The sequence below is a fragment of the Nomia melanderi genome, unplaced genomic scaffold, assembly GCF_051020985.1.
Source record: "Nomia melanderi isolate GNS246 unplaced genomic scaffold, iyNomMela1 scaffold0014, whole genome shotgun sequence".
Classification (NCBI taxonomy): domain Eukaryota; kingdom Metazoa; phylum Arthropoda; class Insecta; order Hymenoptera; family Halictidae; genus Nomia; species Nomia melanderi.
In genome coordinates this window covers 13,875,795-13,882,042 of record NW_027475130.1, presented here as the reverse complement: position 1 = coordinate 13,882,042, position 6,248 = coordinate 13,875,795, and the positions used below count along the sequence as shown (strand labels likewise).

At 60.0% G+C, this 6,248-nt stretch overlaps 1 pseudogene; it reads left to right on the top strand.

The window, feature by feature from the left end:
- The first annotated feature begins 303 nt into the window (after nucleotides 1–303).
- Nucleotides 304–484, top strand: LOC143175313 (U2 spliceosomal RNA; annotated as a pseudogene).
- Nucleotides 485–6,248: the final 5,764 nt, after the last annotated feature.

Sequence of the window (6,248 nt, the reverse complement as noted above, 5' to 3'; positions counted from 1 at the left end):
GTTTATATTTATGTATGCTATGTATATTTGTTTATTTAATCTACGCTACTATTATTTATTTATTTATATAATTTATTCTAGTTTGTCTATTTATTCGATTAACTATCTACTTCCACTAGTATATACATATTCAGACTCTTGCTAGATTCATATAAATGCTAAGGTGTTTATGAGATAAGAGCCACCGCCGATTGAGATCTGAAAATAGCGACAGACGCTATAGAGTTATATCAACTATTTTGCCTTCGCCATAAAGGCGCTACTATGTATCCACCCCCAGCCAAACAATGTAAGGCTGGGGGAACATTCTTTGTGAATAAAGCGCTTTTTATCTGTTCTTATCAGCTTAATATCTGATACACTCCGCATCGCGGAGTCAGAAAATTAACCCGATTTTTGGATTCAGGCGGATCACTAGGGCTCGCTCCACTTCCGCCGTGAGTCGGTCCGGCACTGCAGTGCCGCCAGAAACGGCTCAATTAGCGCTGCTAATTAGAGCTCTTATTTTTTTTCACCTGCTGGACCGACTCGGGACTCCAAAGAGTAAGCCCCTTAATATTCTGGCTCCGCGAAGTCCCGAAATCTCGGTAAATTCACCCGCCGCGGTACTACGCAACAGTGCGGGCCGAGTTGCGATCGGGCGTGTGCGCGGCAAGGTCTGTTCACGATCAGTGCTCGAGGTGTTGTGCGGTAAAGTGTGATAAAGTGCCTTCGCCACGGGACCGGATCAAGCCTGCGCGGGAGTACACCTGCGCCGCCCACCTGCGCGGGAGGATCACCTGCGCATCACCACCTGCGCCGCCCACCATCCTGCTTCCGTGGACAACCGAGGGAGAGGACGACCAGGGTCTACTGAGGGTCTAAGAGGGTCCTAGGACAACCAGCCCTCTACTTGGACGCCAACAACCACCACAGGCCAACCCCATCAGCCCTGGTCTTCCTCTACGTGGGTCACCCAACACCGCTACGACCCACCAGGACTTGGCCATCGGCAACCCCGACGGGAAGGACGGCTCGCCTGATCCACGTCTACCTCCGCTGGATCAGGAATCAGGAGCGAGGTGTTATTCCCCTCGGAGAGAGCTCCTGCATCGCTGGACTCCTGCGCCGAGTGAGTCTCTCTTCTCTTTCTATCCCCCCGGCAGTGAGGAGGGTAACGCAGCCGGTCTCCAGCCGTCTGCGGTGCTCGAATCATCGTCGGTAGTCCTCTACCTTACCCCTACGCGTCCACCCACTCCTCCGATCTCTCTCATCCGTTGAAGTGTATCAACGGACCGGGACGCGTGAGGTCCGAGTCGAGTGGCGCCTCCACTTCCTTCTTTTCCCTTCAGTCACCGCCCGCGTGGAGGCTGACTCCACTCACCCGTTAGTTAGTGCAGTCCTCGGTGGAGTGGGTGATTCCGTCGCTCTTCCTCCATCGAGATCGCTGCACTCCTTCGTAACCGTCACCTGTTAGTCTCCCTACCGACTGCCACGTCGGAGGCTGTCATTTTTCCAGGCAGTCTTCGACACCGGACTTAGTGCCGGCGGAGTCAGTAGATTGTCTTTGGACTTAGTTTTCTCTTCTCTTCCTCTGTTATTCCCACTCTGTCTATCCTCCCCGTTTCGCCTCGCTGTGGCACTTAGAAATATTTGCCACAGCAACTCTGTCTCTTCTTCTGTCTCACTTAGCGTAGGACTTAGTCTTAAGAGCGATGCAGGACCGCGGTGATAGTGCGTCAGTCACCTCCTGCACTACCGAGGGGAGTAATAATCTCGCCCTGGTGACTCCCTTCCCGGCGGAGTTCCGATGCCCTGCCTGCTTCGGTGTCCCCGGGATCAGGATGAGTGGCGTGTACAAGTCCCACACGGATTTGACAAAGCACGCCCGGAAACATCATCCGGGCGTTGTATTGACGTACAAGTGTCGTGAGTGCAGCTTCACCGGCGATGGGAGGTATCCTCTCAAGGTGGAGAGGCTGCACCGCGACTTTTTACACAAATCCGACCAACAGAACAATCCGTGTGGGACTTGTACAGTTCCCGTGACAGGTTCGACCGGTTGGAGCAACACCTCTCGTCGGGGGAGTTCCGCGTTATTCGCCTCCGTAGAACCGCGCGCTGTTGCGTTAGCTGCTGCCAATTTGGCGGCCCAGTCCCCGCCCCCGCAAACGACGTGCGCCGCGACGTAGCCGCCCACCCACACCCTTTCTACGACGAGGGATTCAACGGGGACGGCAATCACCACCTGCACGACGCGGCGCACAATGGCGGCAGCGGCAACAACAACGGCAACAGCTAAAACATCTGCAACTACGACGGGGACAACAACGAGGACTACGAGGACGACGACGAAGACGACGACAACGAGACCGGTGGCTAGGGGGGGGGGGGGGCAAAGCGCGGCCCTGAAGCCGGTCCAGCACTCCCACGCTAACCATCACCATTGGGCCGACTACCAGCGCCCGGCCCGCGCCCCCGACCCCTCGCCCCACAACCAATCTACACCAAACCCAAGGGAACGCTACCGGTCAATAAGAGCGGCAGCCCGCCGCGGCGATCGGGGTCGGCTGCTCCTATGACATCGCCGCCGGCTGCAAGGGCGCCTGCTACCGGGAGGGGCTCCGATCCCTCAGCCGCTACCACAACGAGGCTCACCCCACCGGGCAGAAGAACGGCCCCCGCTACCAGGGGGTCGACTGGCACCCCTCCAGCGAGGACCCCACCCGTCAAGACCCCGCCCACCACCACCCAAGGGCGGGTGACACGGGGTACGAGGGGTGCCAGCGCCCCGGTGGAGGTGGGCAGAAGAACCACCACCACCACACGGGGGACGGTAGCGGCTCCGACCGGAGCCAGAAGAACGCCCCCGAGATTAGGAGGGACACCCACCGCCCAAACTCCATCTCCAAGGGCGGTGGCTCAAGGGAAGGATCCCTCCAGCGGCCCATCACCACCTCGGGCCGCCCAAAGGAAACCCTCGGGGGTAAGGACAGCGGCTTCGCCATCATACGCCGCCGTCACAGCGGGCACCCCTTCCTACACGTCACCTCCCTCGCCGATAGACGTCGCGCCGGAAAGGGGGCTGCGTACAGCAACCAGGGCCACCCCTACACCGCCCGGGCCATCACCACCGCCACCAAGACGCAGCCCCCCACCGAGGAAGCACCGTAGCCCCAGGACGCCGCCGACCATCCGATAATGACCCCCCAGCCTATTGTAGGAGGAGCGATGGTAGCCAGGCCGCTACCACCATCTCCAGCGGCCCCGCTCCTCCCACCCATCGAAGAGGTGGAGGTGCCACAGCCGGCCGGGGCAGCCGCAACCCCGGAATCATCATCGGAGCCGTGGCGAATCGCCGCTGGATCCCGCCGACGCCACCACCGCGGGATCCTGTTGTCGAGCTCGTCGTCCGAAGAGGAGGCGCAGCCGCTGCCGCCAGAGAAGAGGACGACGACGCCTCCTCTACCACCGCGAGAAAAGTCCCCCGCCCGGCCGCCACCGGGCAGCAGCAGCAGCAGCAACAACAACAACAGCGCCGCGCACAACAACGCGCATCGGCCTGGAGCAGGGTGCTCCGGGGCGCCCTCGGTGAGTAGCGTAACATCGTTTAGCCTTTCGCTACTCCCGAGTGTCCCACGTAGTGCCCCCGGCTCCCTTTTTACTTTGCGGGAAGGGGTAGTTTTAAATCGCGCGGTGAGGGATAATCGGAGGCCCGTCACCGTTGATGTAACCGTGAGGGGTGCTCCTGCCTCCGCGACGGAGGCGACCGCACCTGCGAGAAGTCGCAGAACGACCGCACCCTCGCGTGCCTCGGGACCTCGTGAGCCCAGGCGTCCTGCGGCATCCGGGCATTCCTCTCGAAGAAGGGGCGCCATCCGGCCTTTGGTTGGGGTAGCGTTTCCTTCGGAGAGAGAGTTGCTGATCGGCATTGCGCAGAACGCTGGCTCCCTGGAGCAGCTGGAGGATGTTGCGAGGGAAATCGCAGCATACCTGCAGGGCTTCAGAGTCGGGGGAACGACCACGAGAGGGGTCGGGACGGATAGGCCCCAACGGCTTGCGAGAGCTAGGGGCGTGTCGGGCGACCAAGCGGCTCGCGGTTCGAACGGTCACCGCGATCGTCCTGTGTTGGCAGGTGGACCAACGCGGGGAGACCAGGTAAGGGAGGCTACGCGGATACAACGGCTCTTCAGGCAGAACCGCCGGCGTGCTGTTCAGGAGGTGCTCATGGGCCCGTCCTTGCACTGCAAAGTGCCTAAGGACAGGGTACATGAGTACTTTCTCAACATGTACTTACCGGCGGGGAACCTGGGAGCTAGGCCTCCCCCGCCTTCCATCGAGGCTCCAGACGAGGCCAGCAATGTGGCCTTGGTGAAGCTCTTAAAAATGAGTGAGGTAGATCGTCGGATCAGGCGTATGACAAACTCTGCGCCCGGTCCCGACGGTCTAACTTACAATGATCTAAAAAGGGCAGATCCGGGGTCACATTTGCTGACCTCTTTGTTCAATTTGTGTCTTCGTCTGGAGTCGGTCCCCTCGTGTTGGAAAATTTCCAACACTGTGCTTGTGCACAAAAAGGGCGATCGCCACGACCTGTCAAAACTGGCGACCGCTGGCCATATCTGACACGACCCCGAAGCTCTCCGCCGCTGTTCTGGCTGACCGTCTCGTCGCGTGGTCGGTCCAGAACAAGCGCCTAAGTCCCGCGCAAAAGGGCTTCTTGCCGTACGAGGGGTGTTATGAACATAACTTCGTGTTGCAGGGGGCCCTTACAGACGCTCGCAGGTGGGGGCGTCAGGCAGTGGTGGCGTGGTTGGACCTGGCGAACGCGTTCGGCTCGGTCCCCCACGCCTCCATCTACCAATCCTTCGTGGAGGCCGGGGTTCCCTCTACTCTTCAGAATATTCTGAAGAGTATGTACCACGGTTGCACCACACGGGTGCTGAAAGCCGACGGGTTTACCGACCCCGTTTCGATCCTCTCCGGGGTGCGCCTGGGCTGTCTGATGAGCCCTGTGGCGTTTAACCTCGCCCTGGAACCGGTGCTGCGCGCAGCTACTGGGACCTCGGCGGGTTACACGCTGCACGGCCATCGGCACAGTGTCCTGGCGTACGCGGACGATCTCGCGTTGATCGCCGACACCCCGGAGGGTATGGAAACGCTGCTAAAGGCAGTGGGTGCTGCGGCGAGTGGCATCGGATTGCAGTTTAATCCCGCAAAATGCGCGACCCTCCACCATCGTGGTAGGGGGCCGTGCGAGATCCGTCCACTCGCTTCACCATCCAGGGTCAGGAAATGCGCGCCCTGGCAGCCGGTAAGACCTACGAACACCTGGGCGTTCCCACAAGGTTTCAGGTCCGTTAAACCCCACTGTTGACGATCGAAGAGCTGGTCCAGGACCTGCAGGCCGTCGACCGTTCCCTCTTGGCCCCGTGGCAGAAGGCCGAGACCGTGGCAGCTTTTATACTGCCACGCCTCGACTTCTACCTGCGGGGAGCCCACGCGGAGAAACGTCCCTTAATTACTGTCGACAAAGAGATTCGACGTATGGCCAAGTCCTGGCTCAACCTCCCGCAGCGGGCCAGCGCGGAAGTAGTCTACCTCCCACCTAGTAGGGGGGGATATGGACTGCTTCCGCTTGCTGACATGGCCGACGTCCTGACCATCGCTCATGCGTTCCGTCTTTTGACGGCGGATGATGCGGTGGTCAAGGAGTTGAACTGGAACTCGCTGCGTGAGGCAGTAGCCAGGAAAATCGGCCATACCAACCCGTCGAACAATGACCTGGCCGAGTACCTCTCTGGTTCGCTGAAGGGGTACTTCGCCAGGGACGGGGGGGACATTTCTTCGCTGTGGTCGAGGGCACGGAACGCGGCACGCAGGAGTCGGGACCTGCTCGGATTGCGTTGGCAGTGGAGCGAGGAGAGATCTGAGCTCGCGATTACGCTCAGTGGTTCTCGCGATCGGGAGACCATTGTCCCGCCCGTGGCGAGGGTCCAGATGATTCGCCGATTGCGGATGGCAGTGGTAGAATATTACCACCAACGCCTTCAGCGTAAGAAGGACCAGGGGAAGGTATTCGGGGTGTCGTCGCGGAGTGGTGCTTCAAACCACTTCCTCCGCGGCGGCAACTTCACCCGCTTCGCCGATTGGCGCTTCATTCACCGAGCTCGCCTTGACGTCTTGCCTCTTAACGGGGCAAGACGCTGGGGTGAGGGTGATAAGCGTTGCCGGCGCTGTGGGGCGGAGCTCGAATCCCTTCCCCGCGT